Source organism: Paralichthys olivaceus, chromosome 2, assembly GCF_024713975.1.
Source record: "Paralichthys olivaceus isolate ysfri-2021 chromosome 2, ASM2471397v2, whole genome shotgun sequence".
In the NCBI taxonomy this organism is placed as follows: Eukaryota; Metazoa; Chordata; class Actinopteri; order Pleuronectiformes; family Paralichthyidae; genus Paralichthys; species Paralichthys olivaceus.
In genome coordinates, this window is record NC_091094.1 from 24,652,580 (window position 1) to 24,679,845 (window position 27,266).

The 27,266-nt window shown below is 41.9% G+C and overlaps 1 protein-coding gene across 9 annotated transcripts in view; it reads right to left on the reverse strand.

The window, feature by feature from the left end:
• Window positions 1–26,404, reverse strand: part of LOC109629245 (band 4.1-like protein 1) — a 74,477-nt gene extending 48,073 nt beyond the window's left edge. For 4 of the 9 annotated variants that reach the window (XM_020086865.2, XM_020086864.2, XM_069512944.1 and 1 more), the window contains exon 1: window positions 26,240–26,398. The gene's annotated coding sequence lies outside the window, so the exon portion shown is untranslated. Of the gene's footprint in view, window positions 1–26,239 lie in introns of all 9 variants that reach the window. The other 5 variants (XM_069512913.1, XM_020086858.2, XM_020086862.2 and 2 more) reach the window with 4 other exon arrangements.
• Between the last annotated feature and the right edge of the window lie 862 nt (window positions 26,405–27,266).

Consider the following 27,266-nt stretch of genomic DNA (forward strand, 5'->3'; position numbering starts at 1 on the left):
GGCTATTAAACACTAATCCTACTTTAAGGCTGCAAGTATTATTTCCCAAGTCAATTCATAATCTTTTTAGTTTGTGACTGACTGACTTGAATGTCAAAAAACAAGTACTAAAAATCCTAATTTTTAAGAGGTAGTCCAGAAGCAAATGTTTGGGATTCCTGGCTGACTGACGACTCAAACTCTTAATCAATTAGCGAAATTGTCAATAGGGGACTTTTCTGTTGCCGTAGTGATAGAGCAGCTGAGGCTCTGTTGTGTTATAGCTGACTAAACCACACATCTTGGGATTTTTTTCAGAAGCACCTCAGAGGTAGAAAACAATGGGTATTGTGTAGCGAGAGCAGAAAAGAGGCCTGTTGCACGTCTAATTTAGATGTTTGCTCACATCTCTTTTTGCTTCACCAGTGAAAAAACAAATTTAAACCGGGACTGATGCCACAACCCATTTATGTCATGGTTCTTCCCTGGCTCCCATTAACTTTGGAAATAGAACTGAAACTCTATTTTGGTTCTGTTTATTGGACTCTTTGGTTTATTGATTTTTACCTGGATTTCCTTGTGTTTGGGTTTGTGTTAAAGGTACGGTGTGTCGGACCTTTAAGTATTTCTCTGCTTCCTCTTTTAATTTGAATCTATGTTCCTTGTGTGTCTGTAGCTGAACTTCCTGTCTTTGTCTTGTTTTCCTGCCCCTGTGAGTGTCTGCACCTGTTGCCAATGTGTTCCACCTGTGTTCATCCTGCCTCCCATCCAAGTCTCTGTGCTTCCCTTTGCCCTGGTCAGTTCGTCTTGTCACCTTGTCGTGCTTCACTGGTTCATTGTGGTTTCCCTGGTAATGTTGTCAGTTTAGCTGCGTTTCTGTGCTTGTCTTGTTTCCTGTATCACCTAGTAGTCTTATTCCTGGTGTTCTCTGTTTCCCCTTTCAGTATTTTTCTTAGTTTTTGGATTGTAATTTGATTTAGTTTTTTGTGTTTTGATATTTTTTGCCCATATTACAGGACACTTTTTGTTTTCTCCTTCACCTGGCTCCTGCGTTTGGGTTCTACTACTGTCCCCTAAACCTAACAATGTATTTCCCTCTCTAAATATGCAGACTGTTTTGGCAAAAACCAAGGCAGCTCAAATTCAAATTAAACCTGCACTACTGACTTCATGTATATTAATCAAGATGAAGAAGAAAGCTGGAGACTCACTTCAGTGTCCAGAACGAGACACAAAGCCTAAAATGCTGCATGAAATCTAAATCTAACTGGACCTTCTTTACATCAACACAACCAGACTGAAACTATCCAGCACAGAGCGCTGATCACATCAAGTCTGTCATCATCTATCTATTGTGCACAGAATGTTAAGGAAATCGACCCGTACAGTTGTCCGATCGCACACTGAGGCGGTATTCATCAGGATTCAGGGAAATGTGTGAAGTGCAAGAGACGTGTGGCTCATGGAGAACACCAGAGATGAGAGGAGCCACAACAGGGGTGTTATGACAAGAGGTGTGTTTACTCCTTCCTGTGAAACACACACTCCTGCACTTACTGGATTTACGATTTTCAAAGCTCAGTTTCAGATTTACAACCACGCTGACCTCAGAGCAGGTTCAACCTGGTGCACTTCAATGATCTCACACTGGAAAACACAATGAATTTAAAGCACAACAGTAAATAAGAAAACACAACCAGAAAACACAATGGTAACTCACAAAACACAGCGGCAAATAAGACAGCATAACAAAGCACAACGACAAATAAAGAAACACAAAAATTGGGGACAGATCATCCATCCAACAAACAACAAGCCTTGTTGATAGCAGGTACCATGTCATTGTGCTTTACGATTTGCTGTTGTGTTTTGTAGTTTGCACTTCAGCGCCACCGTACCAATGACTCAATGCAGTCCTACATATGAAATGTGAAAACAGTCCAACCCAGATTCAGTATGTTACTGTTACTCTGAATGCAGGAAAAAAGCTTATAATTATAAGAGTTAAGTATCTTCAGTGTGATTAAAAAGTAATAAAAAAAACACAAACACTTGAGGGAGTCTTGTTTTAAATGTGGGAGATGGGAACACAACACGTGTGAAAGTTGTTGAAAGAACAAAGCGTTTCTTTGTGATGAAACAAACCCCTCACTGAGCAGCAACGTTCTGATTTGATATTGTTCCAATGGATGAAAATTCTTTCTAGTTTAAAACAATAACATCAAATAACAATTGAAAGCTATTTAAAAGGTCCATGTATCAATTTAACACCAGCTAATTAACCACTATGCTTCATATTCAGAAGCAGAGCCAGTGAAACTTAACACTTGGCTGTCACATGACTCTTATCTTGTTCTGCTTTGAGCCAGCAGCGTTCATGAGCCCATTAAATACTGTACAGTAAAAAAAGATGTTGTTGAGTGAGAGAGGCACATCCTCGCACAAGCTGTGAGCCATTTACTGAGCAATGTGATGCTGCGTTCACTGACTCTTATTATCATCTGCAGCGTTAGATGTTCACACTGCAAATGCTAGAGGCTGACAAGTTAAGACGGAATGGGGAGAACTCCCCCCACACTCACATCCCAATCCCTTTATGCAGGATTTCCGAGCCGCCTTAAGTCTCTTCCCTGTATTCACCACCAATGTTGGCCCAGCGCTCACTTCTGCCAAAGCTTCAGCGACACTCTCTCCAAACAAACTTGTCCTATTTTGACCATGTTTCACTTCCTCATTGCCACGTCATCTGAAGAAGTGTTCTTTTGTCACCCAGAAGGAGAAATAATCCACGGCCTGACACAGTGATGCAACGTGAAGTTACTCCAGAATTTGACTGGAGTTCTCACTGGGACAGACTCTGCACTGCCTCCATGTCAGTGTAGGACCGCACTTGGACTGGCATAACCTTTTTATCGCAGACCGCACACACACTCACACATTAGCCGCTTCCTGCATTGTGTTTATATGAAGGCACAAATGCTCATCCAATCTCTGCTATCCTCCCACTAAGGGCACGCCAAGAGCCACTGCGGCACAGGAAGCTTACTGCATCAGTGCGCTCGTGTGTGTGTGTAGGTGTGTACTTCTTGTCAAGCAGCCCATGTACACTGCAATGATTGACATGTTCAGTGTAAACGCCAATAATAAAAAAGAACAGAAAACATAGTCATACTGCGCAGACAGAGTGAAACACTAGATTAATACATTTTATGTAAATGCAACTCCATTAAACAGGCTTCACTTGTATCAGTGATCTACAGATCTAGTGTTAAACATGATGTTATCAACCATTTACAGTCACTAACTCAGACAGCTGGCATTTCTTTCTGGACCGAACCATTGTTAACCCAGTCCACAGAAGAGACACTAAAACACACACAGAGCATAATAACCATGTACCAGATTCATTCTGTTGTGTAGCTAACTAACAGAATTATGTTCCTCAGCTACAGCTGATCATGTTTTCCCACCACGGACGCCATTGTAGCTGGAAATATTATTGTTCGTCAATATCCTGCCAAGGCCAGATGAAATGTAAGTGTGCAGCTCCCCAAAAGTGCTTCTCCCTTTTTAAGATAAGTGATCCATTAAATGCATAATGATTCACAGAAATTAACTTTGGGAGAGCGAAACGGGCTATGGGAAATGTATTTGGTTTGGGTTTTCTTTTATTGTAAATTGGAAAATTGGAAAAAAAAACACACGCTCACATAATATCCTGAACAAAACAATGAACTGAACCGGACAAATGCCTTTGTTGTGTTTACCCATATCCAGTTTACATGAGAAAGACAATGATTAAAAACCCAAAGCTTTAAGTCTTGGTGAAGTTTGGGCAAAAACCCTTAGGTCATAGGAGGTTGTGTTTTAAACACTGCTTAGGTTTTACAGTGTATCTTACATCTTAATTAGTTAAATATTTCTCAATATCACCTTGTGAAAACATTGATAATAACATATAATTAAATTATGGGCTCTTGTTTCCAATTATATTATAATTAGTAGTAATTATTATGAGACTTTAGTGCAACAGCTTAAAGTCGTTATGAGCCAGATTTGTAATAACAATGCATCAAATGAGGATGTGACAACAATGCGAGAGGTGTCGCTCGTAACAATTAACCTGCAGAAAATTATCATCTCAACCTGAAGCTCCTCTCAGCTTGAGTTAGTTTCAGCTCATCGTTTCATGTTGTGCAGCCCACAACATTACTACTTAATTCAAAAACTGTCCACTACCTCCTCAGCACCAAACAGCAGACTGACACACTTAGAGAGCAGCTGGTGAACACAGAGGAGCATTTAGCAGCTGGGGAGTCTCATATTTATCTTCAGGAGTTGGAAAAGAAACATACCAGTGTCTGAATATCAGCTTAACATAAACCACAACTCCAAAATATTATTTTCCTCTGTAATTACAATATATATGAATACACAACTGCTCGCTAACAAGTTTGCCACATCAACTTAAAATAGTTTTTGTACTGTAATGTATAGTGGTCAGTATATTTTCATGTGAAGCACATGCATTAAATGTCTTTACTGTAAAGCAGTTTGAACTTCTTGTATGGAAGGTAAATAAATAAATCCATTATCCATCCATCCATCCATCCATTATCTATACGGCATATTCTTTGAGGGTCACATTGGGAGCTGGTGAGAATAATATCCATTCATTTTATTAATAATTTTAAGTTTAGGGTTCCTGTTCCAGCACAGACTCAAATATTGACTTTGGTTTGTCAATGTGGTTCTTTGCAGATTGTACACTGGCAGGAACAAAAACAACACACAGAAACAAATTAAAAACCAGCTACTTAAAATTCTCAAGAGTCAGTGAAATAACTGAACAAGCTTCTTAACTTGCAGCTTGAGGGAAAGAAAAACAATGCAAACTTTTTATTGCATAGATGTTCAACATTAAAGAGCCTGTGTCTAAAACACACAGGGCTGCAGTCTGCTGAAGCCAGAATCACACTATGTTCAATTAGGTTGACCTGAAGGTGGGTGGTTGTCACTAATGCACCACAAACCATGCCTTCGGCTAAAATGTGAGCCCGACATCTGTGTGTGTGTGTGTGTGTGTGTGTGTGTGTGTGTGTGTGTGTGTGTGTGTGTGTGTGTGTGTGTGTATGTGTGTGTGTGTGTGTGTGTGTGTGTGTGAAGAACGAGCCGACACACAGTTTGTCACCTCAGAGACCCTCACGGATCAATAGCAGAAAGCTTCACACATAATCTCCTGTTTAAAATGCTTGTCCTGAGCAGCAGATATAATTGGAACCTTAAGTAAAAACCTGCCAGTTATAAAATCTATCAGTCTTCGCTAAACAAAGGCTGACCTGGAACCTAAGTGGATGAATAATTGAGGAGGGAAGGAGGGTCTGAGCAGCGTAAGCACACTATCCATAATTCCTCTCGATCACCGAATCCCATAAATTATCTACAAGAATGCTCAGCTGCAGAAGAAGCTACTTATCATGTGAAGCAACTTGTTGATGCTCAATTCCCTTATGCGTGCACTGATGTGCCGCACTCATCCTAATGTGTGTCCCTGTTTATTAGGCGCTATCAGAGGTTGCACCAATCACCAGCTCCTTAGCTGGCTATGATTCCCCTCCTTGTTCCCGTGTGCACCCTGCTGAATAATGCATCCCTCAACTAAAAGGCAACTTCTGAGTCTACCTTAAGACACAGAGAGTCACCCTGTGACACTTTGAAAGAGCACAGTGGGAAGAAAACAAAGCCATATCAAAATGGAGAGTTCAATGATATTTTAATGTATTCTTATAGGATGCAACACGTGTTAGATATGTAGCAGCCACATCTCGAATGCATGTTTGCAATGATGCCTCTTATATACTTCAAGCAACATAGAAAAGCCTCCAATGCAGGGGCTTCTAATAAGTCACCATCTATAACTTATATACAAATATTTTATAAAAGTCATTAAAAATGTTCTAATTTTCTAAACCATTAAGGCTGGAGCTATGTTTATCAGTCATTCATGATGACTGATACTAATTTATTAAGACATTTATGAATTTAAGAAAGTCATCAACATAGAATTACACAGCAAATATTAGAAATGTCATTGACACAGGGTCTTGACTATTGTCAACCAAATACAGTCATAAAATATGAAATACATTTAACGGGTTGTTGGTCAAATGCCCTTCAGCACTTTTTCCATAAGGTCAGAGGTCAAATGAATCAAAGACAGACAGAGTCCTGCTTTAACCCAAAGCCTGTTCTCAATACTGGCTTGGAACTGACTAAACATCAGTCATGGATTTACTAGCCATCAATAAAACCATGAACTTTTTATAATTGATGTCTTCTCAGAAAAAAGTATTTTGATGCTGCTAAAGTTTTGCAAAATGCCAAGAATGATGAAGAACAGGAAGATAAATACCACTCTTTGACTCGAACACACAAGGCCTAGTCCTTCACGAGAGATGTGGCTGTGGACCTGATCACCAGCATGGATGCCAAAACTGACAGCTGCATGTGTTCAGATAACAAGCTGATAGACGTGCTACAAGCTCATATCATGCTGATTTTTGGTCTTCACAATGGAGTCACATTAGAGGAATAATCTGAATGTGTAGACTGTATCTGATACATGCAGCCTTTCAAAGCAAACACAAATTTCACTGGGCTCGTTAGAAAAAACGGTTTGGGCTTCAGGGCATTGTCAGCAGCAACAGAAATTAATTTGCAACGATTGATTCAGCATTTAACCCGTCAGAGGTGCAGATCATGATTTTACACATGACTTCTCTCCAGGCTCCATCCTCAATGGATGTTTTCCACATAAATTAACTGAAAAACAAAACGAGGCTACAACCAGAAGACTAACAGGCCTGCTACTTTGGAGTTAGCATTAACAGTTTTCATTAATATTGCACTACTAGGTCAGTAGACATCTCCGTCAGCCCAGGGTGCCAGCAAACAAAAGCCAACTGTAAATCACCTGGACACAGTGGGTCTGGCACGGTGAGAAGAGGCAGCCGCAAACCAAAACAAAAACACCTTTCAATTCACTCCTTCCTCCTTCTCACTGGAAGGCTGGCAGCCAGCCCACTTGAAATAAGAGAGGCTGAATCTGCTGACCCAGCACTCTGCATGGAAATGGTTATCTGTCCTGTCAGCCTCGTCCATGGAGAGGATTGACCGCTGGTACACTCACTCTCTCCTACACACACACACACACTCCTATGCAGACAAAACGATGTTCGATGGTGGCTCCTTGCGTATTAGCTGTGTAGATCATTGAGCCTGGCAGACAGAAATGCAAATATAATCACCTAAGTGGACATTTTTCCCCAAACAATGTTTTAGCCAGACCTTTCTCCAGGCGCCGTCTGCCCCACTGATGCAAAAGAGGACAAGCTGCATGACTGTTGTATAAATTAGGCTGGGACAAACACAACCGTGTGCAAATTCGACTGGTCCTTGCATTTAAATGATGCTTCCTTTTACACAGCTCGGCAAATATCAATCAACCTTCAGCCTAATCCTAGCACTTGTGAACAATTAACACAAAATTACACCCAGATAGGTTGTTATTCCAATTGCTTTTATTGCAAATGGCCGACAAGAGGAATTATCATAATGTGGCATAAAGGAATTTTTAACCAGCAGTCTGTTTGTCAGTCTGTTAAACCGCCTCAGTCCAACTCAAAGAACAGCCAGGCCATTGAAGAACAGTGTCAGTTCTGCTAGTTTTAGTGTCACATGGTGGTCTGAGATTCTGTTTCCAGATTGTTTGTGTTTTCCAGTTAAATGAATCTAAAGTAAACAAAGAGTCCTTGTTATGTAGTAACCAGAATTCAGATACTACTCAGATAACAAAGTGGGAAAAACTCAGTGCTATATTGACTTTCACTTAATATGGCACAAAAAGTGCTCTGTAAGCTTTAGTTTCAATTCAATGTCACATTCAGAGGCCTCGGACTGAACGTGTGCAGGCGGGAACACTTAAAGAAGAAGTCCGTCGTAATCTGGACAGAGGACAATAATGATAAAAAAAACAGACATGTAATCAATAGCTTTCCAGCACATTCTGATCGAAATGTCGATTCCAAACGGGTTAAAAAACACAAAGGACAATTTAACAAGAGACAAAAAGGACCCAGAGCCAGCTAAAATATCTGAGGAATGAAAATGTTGAATTGAAGTTGTGTCATAGGTAGCAACCACCACGTTAGCAATTCATTTATTCACTCACACAGCAGCACAAATGTCAACAACCACTCCTCAATCTTAATTCAGTGCACAGGCACTTAAATAGCCAAGACACAGACAATGCTAGATACCAAACTACTTTGCAATGAAATAAATTGAAAACCCCTCAAATCCCCTGTAGTGATACAACTCATGCATTTCACTCAAGAATGTAGGTCCTCAGTAGAAATGTATTAACATACTCAAATGCACTTGTTATCAGTGATCTTTCACTTAAAAAGACAATAAGCTCTGTCGTTGATATTTTAACTGCAATAGAAGACCAAACACTGTGATTATTGTTTTACTTCTACCACTCTTTGTCACACGTTTCTGCATAAAATGTTTAAATACTTTCCTTTTTGTAACTTATTTGAACATCCAGTAGTTGTTGCATTTACATCATATTGTGTTTCTCGGTAATTGATGAATGTCCAATATTTTATTTTCACATCTGTCCAACAACTACTGGACCTACAGCTGCTAAGAAATAATTAGCTGGTTCCAGAGGTCTGAGAACACATTTACGTAGCCTACAGAGCTGTGCAAAAGTTGTAGATACTCAAAGTTGAGTAATGACGTGTTTAATGATAATGTAATGTAATGTAATTTTATCACTTAACTTTAATGTACAGTACACAGAATAAAACGATTAATCAATATATGGTGAGATCACACTTTGCCTTTTAAAAAAGAACCAGTTCTACTCAGAAAACTGTTGTTTTTTTAATTCAGGGTGGGTAGCTTAGACCCAGTGTTTTCTGTCTCTTCATTCAATCCCAGACTGACTCCATGAATTTGAAGTCAGGGCTCACCATCTGCTGCAGGACTATTTGTTTCTCTTGTCAGTGAAGATTATTCTGACAGTGTCTGACTGTTTGGGGTCGTTGACGTGCTGAATGAATTTAAAACTGATCAAGCACTTGAGCAATGGTATCGCTCGATCATTCTCATTAAAAATGTCATCATTTTTATTGCCTTTTACAAAGTACCATATGTAGTATATTAATAGCTTTGTATTGTATTATTTGACAGCATGTTGGGTGTGTGGGTTGCCTTTTGAAAGCCTAGGGTCACACCCCAGCCATGTCAGTCTGGAGTTGGCCTGAGCTTGATGAGTCGGTGTGGGTTTCCTCTGGCTGCCCTGGTCTCCTCCCACACCATGAGTCTTACATGCTTGAAATTAAAAATAACGCTACCATTGCTATTGGCTCAGGCCTCGATTTGGACTTCCTCCCCTGGCAGAATGGCAGAATGATTGACCTTTGCTGCTGAGAAGTTGGGCTGGGTCAAATGCAGAGGATGAATTTCACCAACAAAAAGTAAACTTTTTCCAACTGGCAAATAAGATCAGCTATCAGCCCTCAGCTCATTCTGACCTTAATAAACAGCTCTGACACATAAGAGCCGCTGACAATTTGAAGCAGTTTTACATTTTTACCAGCAGCTTGCAAGCCGCTGGCTGTTTGAGGAGGTATTGTAATAACCTTGAGAAGATGGCTAAATTGAGCTTCTATCAAATAAGTATGAAGGATGACTCAGTGCCAGACACCTGTGATTGATGCGGTTTGATAAAAAAGGCCTCGCTAGACATCTGACATTGATCTTCGCTCAGCTTCCTGCTCTCAACTTGGGCTGAGGTCTGTTCAGCTGTGTAAACAGAAGAGATGTCTAATAACCTGTTGCTCTGTTTAATCAATGCACCCTCCACGTCTGGCCAAGATGCCCACATCACATCAATAGGAGAAATCATGGGAAGAAGGATGGCGGGGTGACCTGAAGAGAGAGCTCAAAGTGATAAATGCAGTAAAGAGGGACGAACACCAAGGGACAAAACAGACCAGAAGTGGTTTTATGAAGTATCCTTAAAACTAGTGCAACTGGCATTGCTCCTTGAAACAGAGACAGTGTCAACGATATTGTAGCTGTTATCAAAGAGCTAAATCTTTTAGTGTTGAGTCATTAGTTGGACGTCTCGACTTCCAGATTTATTTAGTCTCTGTTCAATATGTTTAGATTCTTGATGGTTCAGTAAACAACAAAGGCTAATATCCAATAATGGACAAATGTCTTTCATCGATAAAACTGGAATTTCTGTTTATTTCCCAAATAAGCCTTAATTAAGAGTCAATTAAGTTTTCTCTTTAATATGAAAGTGCAAATTACGGGTTAGATTGGAAGTCAATTTCCCATTAGTATAATTGTGAACCAAAATGGAGAAACCATGAAACCTTATTGGTTGTTTTAAATATATGGACTACCAGACACCTCTACCAGGTACAACACGAAAAAAAGGGTCCCAAGAGGCTATATGTGAGAACACAAATGTCCAAGTCAGTTACTCCAAATATTTTCCTGCCAGCCCCCTTGTAAAATGTCTGGATAACATAGTGAGCCCATGTGAGTATGCATCAGGGAAATGTCCAGAAAGATTTACAGTGAGCAAGTGGTCATGTTGATGACGTTTCTAACATGTGACTGACGCAAAGCGCAGAAAAAAAGAAGATTACAAATGTCTCTGGATGAAAAAGAGAAGCCATACATGTAGAAGACTAAGACAAAATTGTCAAATAGTATAGATAGTCAAATTGGAAAGCCAACGAGATTCAAGAGCTTTTGGAGATAAGAACCAAAGTTGGTAGTGATGGGCCATAAACAGGAAGTGGATGATTTCCACAGCTAGATTTATATGTCATGTCCTGCTTCCTGCATACTACTGTTAATTTCCAGGTTAGGGGTCAGACACATTCACTGTTGCTGTGAATGTGTCTGACCCGGACAATGTCCTCCTGCATTCTTCACATGTAAAAGTCATGTCTGAAAACAGCTTAAGACTGATCATGTATTTATCTGCTTGCATTTCCCATGCTAGGAGTTGGGCGGATGCAGATAAACAGCTGATGGCAAAATGTGCCGGGGATCTATTAATCCACTGCAGGAGAGGAAGGTACAATAAAATACTAAAAGAGCAACAGTCAAAGCACAAACAATGAAAAATAATTTGATGCACGATGTGACATTTATGATTGTGTCATGCATTAGTTTGTTAAAAGTTCACGTGTTCCTCTGAGACTCGTGTATTTGACCCAGCCTCTGTTATCTGGTATTCAAGGATAACTGAACTGCTTTATATTCAGACACTATCGCCTCACTGTCCGTCTGCTCTCATGGTTTAAACTCTAATGGGCCAAATACTTATATATGGAGTGTGACGACACAATGTACAAATTGTATCAAGGTCAGTTTTCTCTAAAAAGCTGGAAGAGATTATGAATCACCACACACAGGATATTAGGTATAAGTTGTTGACCCTATGACACGTCACAAGAACTTGGGTTTTACATCCTGCAAGATTAAGAAAGGATCAGATTAATAAAAAATGTCTTCTTATTAAGAGAAGAGATTTAAGAGAGATTAACAACGAGCCAATCTTTTGCTTTTTGCATAGATTCGTCTGCATGTCGTCACTCTAGCCAGATTGTGAAATGTTTTACACTTAAATTATAAATAACTGAAAGGCTTGTGTTTCTGCACTTGTACTTACTTTACCAGAAATGAATTTAGAATCAGTAGTGCAATGGTTATCAGTCTAATATGGAGGCAAATGTTCTTTCAACAATTATAAAAAAAATTTGGAGAACAATAATTTGTGATAGTGCGTGCATACGTGCACACACCCACACACACACTGCAACTTTCGGAACTTCTGAAGGAATAATTTCATGGATATGATAATATGAATGAGATAAATAGTTTGTCCTTCATTCTGTGCTGTACATCGCTCAAAGGCAAAAACCGAACGAACACTGCTGTTTCTCCTCTTATCACTAATCATGTGAATGACAACATTTAATGTGCTGCAGCCTGTGTACTCTCCATCTCCACGTACTAAATATTCACACAGGCAACAAACCCACACTGAACAGGAGTTGTTGAAAAATGGATAATCACCCTGAACCATAAAATATGCACAGGCAGAACGTGTAATAAGCATGAATTATGAATGTGGGCATGATAAACAATGATAAAGGAATAAATGACGTACATAAAGTCCACACAGAGAGGTGGATGCCCGGCAGAGCTCATTTGTCTTCTACGATTGTGCAGTCCGCGCTGCTGAGGCCACACTAAAACCACTGAAATGTCCCAACCACAACATTTCATATTCCATTTGTTCACATTTTGAAGAATTCAAAGGCAACAGCAAGGCCTTTGAAAACACAGAGCTGCAAATATTTTCCACTGACACAGAAAGCAAAAGCAAAATTCAGTTACTGTGGGAAAAGCAGATTTCCAATAGAAGATTATTTCATTCCGCTGAATATTTGAAGCTCAATCTGCAAGCACAGGCAGCACAAGGGTAGGGCGGGGCTGGGCTGTAGCCTCACCAAGAATTATACTGCTCTACTGTAGCCAAACAAAGAACTTGACAGACGCTTGAAAGACAAAAGTCTCATTTACTTAATTCTGCTGCTGCTCCTTTAATTCCCCACTTAACTAAATCCTGGACCGCCCCCTTATGCACTTGAGTCACTTAAGGCGGGTTCACATTGCTCTTGTTTACTTTAAGTCCCTACAATCAATATTTTTCATATCATTAATGGATCACTCTATTTGTAAAGTGAAAGCAGTAGCCTATAGCAAAAGAACCAACAGAGGATTATCACCAGACTCCAGTTCCCCTTCAGCTCTACAGAGCTATTCAGCTTCTCTCTAACCCACTGCTTTGGTTGTGCAGCTCACAACTGAACGTGATCGGGTCTCACTGCTGTTATTAGCATCATTTCAAGCAGGATGCCGTTTCAGTGAAAAATCTCTCATAAACCCACCATATATTTTGGCACCGACGGCACGCTGCAGTAGATCCTCCGGTGTTATACATACAACAAATGATTTTGCCCTGATGATGTCCCAGTGAGGAAAGAGCTCTAGCACTGCCTCCCGTGTGTCTGCATGTCAGCGGTGAGTCACACATCTCTACCTGCTGCAGATGCATTTGAGGAATGATCATGCAAAATATCTTGAAAACATTTATTTTGCATTTAGGCTCAAAAAACCATTTTGAATCCAGTTTTGCAATGACAGCCCAAGAGCAGGGGGTGCATCTAAAACTGCATCAAAAACAAAAAAAGACTGATTCAAATTAAAGGTTTCATAACCCCACACAAACAACAGACAGGGGGCTGCGAATTCTTTTTAAATTTGAACTTGAGCGTGATGTTCGGGGGACTGTGGCTGTATATCTTTCTCAGTATTCTAGTGAGACGTGAACCGTATCAACACCATCTCCACCCTCCACCTGCTCTGCCTTCAGTGTCTCTTTCTTGAATCTTTTGCTACTTCATCAGTATCTCTGCCTAAAATTATCATTTCTTTTTCCCAATCTTGGTAATCTGGGACAAATCCCATTACCCAACTACTGTTCTCTCCCTCAGACGGAGATTGGGCCCAGACTGCAAGCGTTGACTGTGTAATGAGCTGCTGCCTCAGTAAATTAAGAGCTAAATGGACACAGGTTGCAGTGTTGTAAATTGAATGAAATTTGCATGTCCTTTTACGTTAGTCAATCTGACCTGAAGTGGAACAGTTGAATGATTGCATTCAATCTATGACAGAATTGAGCACTTCACACTGACTGCAGAAGTGAGGGTCCATGAAAGGGGATCATGTGTGGCGGCTGGTCAGTAGCAAGTGAAGCAGTTTCCTGGAGGGAAGGGCGCTCATAGCTGTTAAGAGAGGACAATGGACTTGAGGTACAGGCGTGCAGCTCCATTAATCCTGACATCATCACCACGGCTGTGAATCTAAAATAAGCTGCAACAGGCAGCACTAGAGAAGGACATGGGGTTGGTGGGAGTCGGCGAAAAATCACCCAATTCAAGATGTTTGCGTCACACTACTCCAGACTAAAATGTATAATCAATTACAAGTGTTGCTGACCCTGTTGTCTTTGCTAACAGCTGCTGTATAGCTAAATTCTGCATTTTGCAAGTGTTTGTACAGTGTGGTAGATAAGATATTATTCAAGCAATCCGTGACAATTCCTGTGTCCAGCAGGACACTAAACCTGTCCAGAGTACACGAGTGGTCACATGAAGTGCGTTTTCAGGCATGTTAATATGGACGGGGATTAAAAATGAACCAGAGCCAAAAGCCTCCAGTGGAGATGTTTTAAAATGAAAGCGCTGTTTTCAAATGAAAACATAGCAATATGGATGTAGCCTGAATGTGGTATTGATAGTCAGCTTGATGCTCATTCTCTGGAGTAGTGCATCTATTTCTAGTCCAAAGTCCAGATGACTGTTACAATAAGTAAGGAATGGTCCCCTGAACATGAAATATTTAAAAACCTGAATGTAATAAATATGAATTATGAATATGGATTGTGTGTGAATGTGAGGTATGAAGTCATGACACAAAGCAGCATAGGAAAGTGACTGATTTAGGTTCCGCCCTGCTCCACCCACCAATGTAGGCTATATTTGTTATTGGGCTCATGCGACTGTAGCCACAGCAAGGGCGTATCAATCGCACTGAAATGTCCAACGTGTCATCATCGTCCAACACATCCAGTGTTGGAGTTATCTCATTTGCTTTGTTTGTTTACCAGTTTGGGAATTCTAATGGCAGCATTGCTGCTGATATTGGCCGAGACTGTGCGGAGGCATTTGGCAGAGCAACCGCACAAATCCTCCTTTTACAACAATCAGCATTTGCAGCGACAAGGAACATTCAATAACACATCTGTCATATTAGGGGTGGATGTGGCTCAGGCAGTAGAGCTGGTTGTTCAAGTGTCACTGGATGAGATATTGAACCTCACATTTAAGGGCTGATAGCTGCAATGCTGTACAGACTATTAATATATTCATAAAAGAATATCAGCATGCTAAATATAAGGCCATAGCCGACAGCCAGTGAGTTGAGCTTAACACAAAGAGTGGAAACAGGTGGAAACTGCTAGCATGGCTCTGTCCAAAGTAACAAAATCTGCTTATAATCGATACGCATCCAACATCAATCCATCCATCCATCCCTCCATTACCTCTACCGCTTATGATTTTGAAGGATGCATCCTGGACAGGTCATTGTATCCAACATTTCAGCCATATTTCAGCCAAAACAAATTTAAGTAAAGTGAATTTCCATTCCTGTTTATGTGAATATAATGAGTTAAGCACAGATAAGCAGTTGGGGGGCACAGTTATCTACAGTTAGGCACTATCAAACTGCGTCACAGCTACAGAACTAGGAGGAACGTTACAGTCGCCTGATCTGTTCACGCATTGTCTGTTGAGCAAAAGCAGAGAAAGAATTGTGGCTGTGTTGTTGTGAACAGACGGTTTAGCTACAGGCCAGGCTGGCCATGAAAATAATCCGTGAAACAGCCAGAGGCTAAAATAAGGCTGCTGTTATGACACGGTTCATAAGCAAATACCTGAGTAATGGTGAGTGGTGATGACTCAGGTGTAGAGGAAAAATCCAGTCTGGTCTCAGGCTAAACAGTGAGTGACCACAAACCCTTCTCCATTCTTGCAGTCAATTCTCTGTAAACACACATTAGCCTGGGCTGCCTTCGTAAAGTGTGAAAGACAAACACATTATAGGAAAATGACAAATTCAATGAAACAGTTACACATTTACAGGCCTAAGAAGTCATTCTGTGTAAACCGTGCCCTGTGGGAGAGAGTTATTCTATTTCTTCAGGTACATTTCACCGCTAATTTATAGTCTTTGTGTCGAATAAAGGTGTGAAGATATGCTGGTTAAAAAAATTGCACTTCTGCCTGCTAACAAGGAACAACAAAAATACGTATAATCGCAGAAATGTTGTGACGGTGCTCCATTTCACTCCCACATTTTCCTATCTGTTACACAACATGTGCAAATGTACAAGGGAAATGTTTATGGTGAGAGCCTCCCACTCTCTGCTCAGGAATAAACAAGAGCTGAGACAGTGGCTTAAAGAATATGGAGGCTTTTTATTGCACACAAATTTCAAATTCATGCACAGAAATTATTTCTAACAATGGCCTTTTCTCCTGTTCTATGTTTGTACAAAATCTGACTAAATGGTGATGCTCTTTTCCTGCAGAGTTCTTTACAGTACTTTATTAGCCTCCAGTGCTGTGATTCTTATTTAGTTTTTCTCTGTGTATGAGCAACAAAGAGCTGAGGGTGTGGCATGATTTCCACACCGTCCATAAATCTGTATCATTACTACATTCAGACTATTGGAGAATTTAATGGCGCTTTTTCTTTCCATTTCACCCTCTCTGCTGATTTAATATGAACAATTTGATCAAATCAATCCCTCTTTTATGATACACGTTCATACTCTTATTATGAGCTGTAAAACTAAATGCATTTAAATTATACCACATCTACACATTCAAGAAGGTCAGGACTTTCATTTCACTTCGAGTTTATGATTTCAATTCCACAATGCTGGTGCAAAAACTGGCAAAGGAGCGCATTTACATAATGTACAGTAGAAGGCACTTTTTCTATCTAATTATTCCACATAAATTATTCATGTGACAATGAAAAGCAAAAGCACAAACTTCCATTTGATCTTTTTTTTCAAATTGGAATTCACAAATTTCCTGCCACATTCATGTAACAAATTATTTCAGAAGAGTAAGCAACATTTTTGATATTGGCATGTATCCAGATTTCAAGAATTTTTCTTTTCACACATAAACAGAACACACACAGATGGTGAGTAGGTCCTCAGGTATGTGTGTGATTAGTGCTGTCAGCAGCTCACCTCAGCTCCCCCCACCCCAGGTGTAATTGTGCTTTAAACACAGTCTGCTGTGTGTAGGTTTGTTTAAGACATTTCCTCTGCTGCTGTTTTATCATCTTTCAGTCAGAAGCTGTCAATCAAAGGAGAAAATCTTACTTTACATTTGACCCTCCATCATTCAAATGTGAGACTGAGCTTAAAGTCACTTGTCGACACGTAAGAAAACCAAGTATTCTGAGCAACACACAAGCAAACACACGAACCCGAAGTTGATCAGTTCACACATGTCAGACATTCCTCTGTGACGATTGCAGAAAACCTGCGATTATCATCTTCGTATTTTTCTACATATTTCTGTTCTTTTCTTTTTATTGCCGGCAGACCACGCACGTGGGTATGTTGCCAGTTTTCATATCTCACACCTCTGTCAGGCGTGACCACTGAGCGCACGTCTCAGTGATCGTGACCAATGAGAAGTGTATTCACTGTTTGGGGAGTGGAACGTTACATGACACAGGCTGAGAGACAAATCACCCAGTTCACAGTCTAGCCTGTGATAGTTCTCAAGAATACAGAACAAAGCAGCAGCAGCAGAGCAGCTACGCATGATGGAATTAAACATAGTATAACATAGAACTGAATCATATAGATCTGCTGCCCTATTGTCACCAATATTAGGGTTGGATATTGTTTGGGTTTTTCTGATACAGGTGCCAAAGAGATACTTTGAAAACAGTTCTGTTGCCAGAGCCAGAGCTGATACTTTTCTCTTTAAAAAAGCACAAAACCACAGCTGACAATGAAGAAAGGCTTTTTATTGCTCAGGCAAATTGGACTACTTTCTGTACCCAACCCTATCCAATACCCAATCCAGCTATTTGAGTCAGTAACAGATCAATTTTGAGTATAACTATCACATCTTTGCAACCATATGTCCATTCTATTCTTTAAAAAAACCTAACTTTGTCTAGTCCAGGAGGGGAGGGGGGGGGGACTGTCGCCTCTGTCCACACCTGAACTCGCCACTGACGGAGCTCAACAGAGGACCAGAGTTAGACGAGAGGAGACTGAAAGAGAATTTCACACACATCACGCAGCGAGAGAGAGAGGGAGGCCGTGGGCATACATCCAGTCCCCAGCTCAACTTGACTGTTTGTACAGAGCCATTCATCTCCTTATTAGGATCAGTGTTGGGGCTGAAAGGAAGCTATGGGAGCTCTCTGTGTTATTGGTGTCAGTGTCAGGATTTGTAAAGATGCTAAACAAGGAGCTGAGTATTTGTTTAGGTATAGACAGCGACAGGCACAGAGAGAAAAGGAGGCTGTAAAGGTTCGTCAATGCCGCCCAGCAACATTTTACACTTGTCTTTTCAACTTTTCTTAGCAGAATCGGTCACTTGCCAAGCACCGCCGCTACTGCTGTGGACAACAGTGTGTGGTTTGCTGAATGGCAGCTGAAAGCCGACACCAAGCATCTTAATCTGAGGACTGTGGAGTGTTTGGCAGCGCTGAGTGCTGCTGGAGTAAAAGTGTCTGCTGAGATTGCAGCATGAAAACTGCAACCAGAGGGACATCAATCATGGCATGAATTATAAAGGAGCTGCGCATTATCGCCGCCAACATAAAAACAAAAGAGTGAAAAACTAATCAATGCGTGACAGAGAAGCCACGAATGATCAGTACATGCAGAGTGAAAACAGGAAACCAAGAGAAAAGCTCTAAAACACCGTGAAACAATTAGAGAAAAAGCCTGCGGCACAAACATCTGACGATCACAGGGGGAGCTGCCGACGGCAAAAGAACGAGTGGTGTCCGTTACTGAGGAGTAGCCATACATCCTTAGAACTTCTGTGAGTGCAGGTGAGGGAGAGAAGTGAGAGTGTGCTGGGACATGACACCACACACACACTCACACACACACACACACACACACACACACACACACACACACACATGAGTAATCAACCACACACAGAAGTTTCAGTCACCAGTGGAACCCCCCCCCCCAAAAAATGCAACAGCGATACATTTCTGTTACGAACCACTGCTGCTGTGCTGAACAGCAGGACTGGGATTTGTAGCAGTTTTACTATTGACACACACTGGAGCAGGGTACACACTGTGACATCGCTGCAGCAACACAAGTGTGTGGCTTCGAAGAGACCTGCTGGCACCTGCTCTGATTATAAATCAACAGCCTTATTAATGAGGCGAGGACACGATTAGCTCATTGGCTCCAGCTCCCCAGCCACCCTCAATGTATAAGCAGTGTATAATGGATGGATGGATGGATGATTTATGATTACATGAAAGTACAGTTGAAAGTGTATATTCATGCTAACAAACCTCACTATCTGCACTGAGAGTCAACTCCAGAATGAACTGAACTAGTTAGCAACGCTGTTTTAAAGTATGGGACTCATAAACAGATTTTTATATGTATTCATATCTTTATTAGCCCTTTCCGAGTCTAATCGATAAAGGCCCTTTGCACTTCATGGCATTCATCCACACACACACACTCACTCACACTGACAAAGCAACCAACAGGGATGATGGTTTGAAACCTTTTGCCCAAGGGCCCTTCAGTATGCAGACTGGGGGTGTCAGGGATTGAACCACCAACCCTCTGAAAAGTGGCCTGCTCCACTTCCTGAACCACAGCCAAAACATTTTCTGAGCTGACACTCGAGTATCTAGTGCTCTAAACAACACGTGAATGGTCCATAGAATTTTCAAGATTTTGAGCAGGTCGACCACAGTGGCATAAGGCACCCATTAAAACACCCACACCTATGGGTTTTTATGTGTGACCATACACTCCTAGTGTGTTGACCATAGACTGTTGACACATGCCACTGTGGTTTGGCCCTTGTCAGTGGATCTGGACATGCACTGTTATTCCTGTGTCTCAGTCTGTCTGACTCAACTCTTCAAGTAGCTACTTTTTCCCCCATTCGCCCCCACAGCATCTTACCAACTGTATTTTATTACATGAAATACACTTACATGACCTCTTAATCCCAGCACATACCATGATGCAACCATACCTAAACTATCACTCTGATGGCTTATCTATAGAAACAAAGTGCTTAGTCTTTTTAACCCAATTTTATTTACTCTTCATGTAAAAGGGGGAATAGGCCTTAAAATATGACACATGAGGTTGATCTGATTATATTTTTCCCTCACATATGATCTTAACATGACATAACATGATGTTGTCATAGGGCACAACTGGTGGTAAATCTACATTGTGTGTGGGGGGGCGGGGGGGGGGGGGGGGGGGGGGGTGACTATGGGGACAAACTGCATGTTTTGAATTTAAAGTTGAAGACATGATTAAAGATTTGGGTAAATCTAGGTTAAGGTTACAGAAATAGTTTTTCTGGTTAAGGTTGGAGGAAATTCATGTAAAGCTGTGTTTTCGACCAAAAGTACCTGCGACTTTTAGTCACAGGAACTTTTTTCAAGCAATCAAAATAAAATCTTTGGAGATTTAGTATACTGAAAGCTATAGGTTTTTTAAAATGGCAGCTGAAATAAAACACTGTAGTACTAACTAACCCTAACCAATCAGGGATCTTAGGTGCTGCAACCCCACCCCAAAAATCCCCAAAAGTTCTAACCCCCAAGTAGGGACTTTCTGAGGGGACTTGATTCAGACTCTGGTTCCTGTGGTGGAAACACAGAATTCCTGCATAGGTTCCTTGTTCCTGGGGAAAGTTCCTGCAGTGGAAACAGCTGAAGTCAATGTAATGTCCTGGAGACAGTGTGTGTGTGTGTGTGTCCTGGAGACAGTGTGTGTGTGTGTGTCTGTGTGTGTGTGTGTGTGTGTGTGTCTGTGTGTGTGTGTGTGTGTGTGTGTGTTGCTGCAAAACAAAGCAACGAGCGAGTTGGTGCAACAAACCGATAAGCATGAACCACACAGTATACAAACAAGATGTGTGTCACGTGCTTCCACAGATCATAACTGAGAACAGCAAACACACACACACCCAGAGTGAGTGTACAAAGTGTGGATCAATGACTGCAGCTGTGTCTGGATCTGCCTTCCAACCTGTCTGACCAGTTTAGAAGCCAAATGACAGGCCCAAAGGGACTGGGAGTAGTTTGTGCATGCACTCATCAGACCATTGCCACAAAAACGTTTTTATAAAATCACACAGCAGCAGGAACAACTTTCATCACTCAACAATTAGAGCATCATCCTGAAAGGCCAGAGTCAGTTTTTACTTTACCTGCAACATCCTGTAAAAAATGTTTGTGCAAATCAATTTATTCTGCAGAAGGAAGCATAGTTGCTGTTGTGTTTTTTTGTTTTGCTTTTCTGCAAGTCTAATCTTTCCTAATCCCATTTTTGTGTCTTGTTTTATGTAATTATAAATAATTTGCAATGAGATCAACCTTACATACGTATTTTTTCCTCAATCCACCAGCTTTCTTCAATGTGAGAGACTCGGCCAATTGCGCAGTGTAATCGACGGGGAAATGGGCACAGATCAACAATGGAATTAGCCTTCCTCCACAACTGTTGAATTCAGAAGCTCTAATTAATGCCTGCTAAATGCTAAGTGGCCAAAAGAAAACAATAGCTGCTGGCTTGGTTTTTTGGAAGACTGCAGCAAAATAGCTGGAGTGAAGTATGTAGTGTTCTCTTTCCCCACATGAACCAACTTTGCCTGAAATTTAGATGCTGCTTTATGTTGGGAGCAAAAAAAAAAGAGTGGCACTATGGGTATCCTTGCACCAGATCAAAGCCAGACAACAACATGATGAGTCTCATCCGTGAGAGTCAGGGGATTTGTTCAAAGAAGGCAGAAAGCAAGAGGGAGCGAGGGAGACGAGTGTAGGTATGCAAAGGAGGGAGGAAGAAAGAGAGAACCTGCTGACTCACTGTTATCATCAGGCTGAGGCAAGCTGAGCCGCTGCTCATGGAAAAAGCTCTCTGTCTCCCCTTCGGAAAGGACAAAGTGATGCATCCCATCATGTGAAAGCTTTATGACTGAAAGTGGGAAACAGAACAGTGAAATAAAACCGTCTCATGGCAAATGACTGGCTTCTCTTTTTCTCCTCTCACAACAGTGTGCAGACAGAATGATGCAATGTGAGAAAGGCAACAAATCGCCCAAAGCTGTGTGAGTAAAAACCAAAGCTAAAAATAAAGCCCTGATCAGACAGACGGCAACAGGGTTGCAATTGGTTTGGGAAGAGATCCTCAGTAGAAGGAGGGAGGTGGACCAGATAACTGGAAATAGCTGCTGGCAATGGCCCCTCTCACTTTTGAAGCAGTGAGGCAATATGATGGTCGAGCCGGCACCGTAACAAGATTTTGACAGGACTGCAGTGGCTGCAGCATCCCTACGAGGCTCAGCACAATTCCGACAAAACAAAAGCACAACAGCCACAATGAGAACTGTCGCTGGACTGAGCTGCTGTAATGTTGTGTGATCCTCTTTTGGTCACTCTAAACAAAGCTCATAAAAAGAGAGCGTGTAAAACAGAATAAGATTAAGTCTCTGTGCATTGGGTAAACAAACATAAAGCTGCAGAGCACTGGGCCACTGGAGAGCTGCGATTACAGCTGTATCAGCCAACAATCAATATCACAGTGGTGCTTGTAAGTGATCAGCTTTCAGGTATCAGCTATGGTGTGTAAACATTCTTTGATTTGTACACGGAAAGTTGTAAATACCAAGGTCTTTGTTAAAATTAATATTTACAATGATACGTGTGTTGTCCATGACAAACCCCCGGGACGTCCTTCTCTACTTTTATGATTCAGAGGACAGGTTACATTTTTGACTTGGGGTGGATTTAAAGGTTTAAGATATCCTTTCCCAACTTGCTTCCCGAGCTCACCCAAGCATCCATCCAGCCTCATCTCTCATGCACTAGACATCCATGTACAGCCCCACCTCCCCTGAATACAGCCCCACCAACACAGCCCAGACATCAGCCTTAAACGAGGGGAACAACTGTTGAGCCATGATGGAGAAGGAAAGGTACCTGAAAAAGCCCTGTCACCACATGGTGGAATGGTGGATTAAGATGAGGGCATTCACCAGGAAGGGAAGGTCCAAAAAAGCAAGTGGGTTGTATTATAGTAAATTTAAGATCCAGCATTTCTGAAGCTCTACTTATAATAGCAACTGACAGTCAGGATATGTTAGCCATTATTTGCCCTGTGTGGTGCAACAGCAAATCAAGCCCTCAAAGATTTCAGTCTTGCATCAAGCAAGACAGTAATTGTGTTCTAATAAAACAGGTTCATGGCATCAGAGGATTGAATGTGTCTCATGTTGTGGTAATAAAGAAGGCTAAAGAAGACAGGTAACATACCATCAATTCTGGTAAATGTGGACGTGTGATTGGTATTATCATCTTCTACAATTTATAAACTATACCTATGCAGCAGCTTTTGTCTTCCATACCACATCTAGAGCTTGCATGCATTTATAGCCCTTGTGTGAGGGTATGCAATTTAAATGTCACTGCCATTAAAAGAGAAAATAAATAACAAATGACTTGACAAAAATAATTGAGTTAAAAAGGGTGTAAGCCCTGGGGTTAGGAGATAGGGAATGCATTGTATCAGTGAAGGTTCTCATTATGTGTGTGTGTTGGTGTGTGTTTCTTTGTGTGTGTCTTTTTTTGGTCAGTTGAGTGGAGTTCAGCAGACAGGAAGAGATGTGACCACGCTCTCCATGCTACAAAAACATGGGAGGTCAAAGAACATTCAGCTATGACATCAGCACATGCAGTCACGTGCGTGCACGCACACACACACACACGGTACCTGTTGCATGCTTCTGCAACATCAGGGTCACCCAACACATACATGCTTTATTCCATGCCTATGACAAGATACTGAAACAGTACATACAAAATAAACTAAGATGGCTACTTGAAAATATACTTCTCTGGTCCCGTGTCATTAGGTGAAAGCAACAACCGCTCTGTTTTTCCAGTGGAACAGTCAATAGGAAATGGTTGAGTTAACTTGCAAGTACAGGGAGTGATTGGCTCCAATGAGACCCAGAGGAGAGGAGGGCTGCTCAGCCTCAATAGAAGCCTCATACATGCTCATTTGAATTGCAAATGGTGGTAGGCAGCATGCTGGGCTCTGAAATCCCAGCAGCACCCTGGGGCATCGGAACTCCCGCACAAACACTAACATATACACATTATAGGAGCGAGACTTTGTGTACATACAGTATAGGCTGCAATGAATGAAGTCGTACATATTCGTTAACCTTGATTCACTTCAGTGTCTGAACTCTGTGGGATCACAAATTCGTGTCGAAACACTGATGAGCAGCGGGGAAAAACTGATGCTCATGCTGAGATGATGTAATGGCTTCCTGGCTGTTAGGAGGGGGAAGGAGCATCAGGTGATACTCAGAGGGGAGGCAGGCTGATGACGAAGCAGGCACAGGAGTGTGTCCTATGTTGACGACAGTGATGCAGCGTGACACCAGGTCTGGCAGCTGAGGCTGACAGCGTGCACCCTGGAGGAAGAGTGTGACCAAGTACTACAAGCCGACAGATCGAAGGCCAGTACGCTGCAGAGGTGCTGAGCCTATTCTAGCACCTTAACAAATAACAAATATGTCATGGTAAGATGTGTTAGGAGTCAATAAAAAGCAGTTTTAAGGATAACTCTTCATAGGACATTGCTGGAAATGGTTCTGAAATTTTAGTTTAGTTAATTAAGTTTGCCTTTCACATACTCAGGAGATGACACGAGACATATGCCCAGACCGTGGCGCAGCATGCAGGAAGCAGGACGTAACTGACGTATACATTTCGCTGCGGAGATGATGTGTTCTTGTTAGCAGCACATCATCTTTCCAAGTTGACATCTTTGTCTGTGTCGTCTCATTGTATGGCTTCACTTCTTCATACTGAGATGTTTGTATGTTTGTATCCTTGTTTTTCACTTGCGGTGCCTCCTACAGAGGATGTATCCTGGTTGTAGCCAGGAGGGGAGCAAAGGTGAAGCCATTTTCATACATGGACCTGTCTGAGCATGCAGGTGAAAAACTGACAAATATAACATATTCTCACATGGGCTCATTCGGACATTACTAGAGGACTTGCTGGACAAACTCCAGAGAATGTCCTTTACAACTGACTTGGTGATTTGCGTTTTCACATACAGGAAGTTCAATGCATGTCTGACAGCAGCTATAGGTTGAAATACAGTTGGAGCAAGCTAGATAGGGTGCACAGCCACAGAGAACAGTCCCAGCAAAGCATCCTTAGGTCGACTAGTGCGTTGCTGACACATTCCTCTTCAGCACTGTATGTGATTCCACAAAACTAGTGGAAAGCCAGGAGGGGAGCAAAGGTGAAGCCATTTCCATACATGGACCTGTCTGAGCATGCACGTGAAAAACTGCTGCTAAATATCTCCACAATCCTCCGCTGAAGTCTGTATTTTCACAACATTTACACCGACAGGCTGAGTCACAGTGAGTTAACAAAAAGAAACTACAAATCCCCTTGAGTTTGTGACAAAGCTCGACCACTTTGTGCCAGAGGTGCTGCTGAAGAGAGGGTGTGACGATGGCAGCATTGTGCAAGTCCTCACGTTGGTGTGTATCAGTCAGTGTGGCTGTTGTATAATTACAGTGATGGGTGTGTGTGAATACAGTGACTGAGCTAATGGCAGATCCAGTTTTAAAGGACAGCAACCTGACACACACACACACACACACACACACACACACACACACACACACACACACACACACAGCTGATTTCTGAAGCCACAACTTTGAGCGACCTTTGGGAATTCCCCAATGAAAGTGTTGCTGTGTAGTGAGAAGATCATGTCTATAAGTGACACAGGTAGAGAGGAGCAGGAGGCGGTTTGGCCGCTTGGCTGCAGGTCTGCAGATCTCTGCTGTCAGCCCTGACTGGAGTCACTGGGCCACAAAACCACGCTACAACTTGCGCCTGCTTCAGTCCCACAATATTATTCATCCCCCGGTAGAGGTCGGCAAGCAAGTGAGCAAAGTCCGTGCGCGTTATAAAATGATGGTGTGTTGAAGAGCTACAGCTCGAACACGTACAAGCTTTGCTCACTGCAGCAGCCAAACGCACAGAGAGTATAATCACACCGCGCCGCAATCAGGGACGAATTATTACGCGTAAAAATGAGAAATACTTCGACAATTAAAATCCCACATTCAACAAATCGTTTGACAGTCGAGGCTGCGCTTATTCCAACACCAGCAAACTGGCAGGGGAGGAAAAAAATAGGAATCTTTCAACATACCCTCCTGTCAAACAGGCGTCCAGGAGAGGACCATGGATGGTGCGCACCGAGTGGGGAGGTTAGTCCTGCTCCTGCTCCGTGTTTATTCTCCGGGTTTAAGGGGAAGGGAGTGTGTCGGTGTGTTGAGCCGGCGAAAAGCCTAATGACAGAGGGAGGAGGAGGAGAGAGAGAGAGAAAGAGGGAGGGACGCTGTCAGATGCAGGGAGGCAGGAGGAGGAAGACGCACATGCACGCGTACAGTCAGTGTGTTCAGGGAGGAATGAATGCGTAAAGCCAGAAAACAAAACACAAAAGCTTGTGTCAGTCCTGCAAAAATGTCCCTGTCCGTCAACAAGTTCTTTAACATAAATACACATGCAGGGGAAATGCCAACAAGGTGACACACTCCTTCAGGGTTTCCACAGCAGCTGCATTAGGCCTATGTGTCAGTGCTTGTTGTCATGAAATGAGGCAACAGCATGACATAACACCATCACCATCTTTAAAATGCTTTTACAATGTTGGTGAGCAAAGTGAGCACATGGCATTTTGAAGCCAGCTTCCATCTCCTCCTTTCTTAATGAAATATTTAAAGAGCCCTGCAACTACATCAGAGAGGCTGTTATTTCCTCCAGTGTCATCAGGATGGCACAATCCCTTTGATTTCATCACTTCAAGTCCACTCTTCTAACAACACATGGCCTGAGCCCCCCCCTCACCTTAGCATACAGAGTTGATGGGATTTACTGGCACAAAGGCCAGCGCGCCCTGTGCCGCAGCACAGCTGCAAACACAAATGATGGGAACTCCTGTGTGGAGAGCAATAATGGGGAGGTATCAGTTCCCCATTGTGTCTGTGAGATAGACAGGGTCGCCTATTATTTTGAAAGGCAAGCTGGGTTTGATATAATTAATTCACTGATCAGGGGTTTCTGTTGTTGATTGTATTAAACCGTGTCAGTGCCTCACAAAAGAAGGGTTTTATGTGTGATAAAGCTGTACAGTAATTATCCTAAGCCTCTATACAAAACACACAAGGTCACACGAC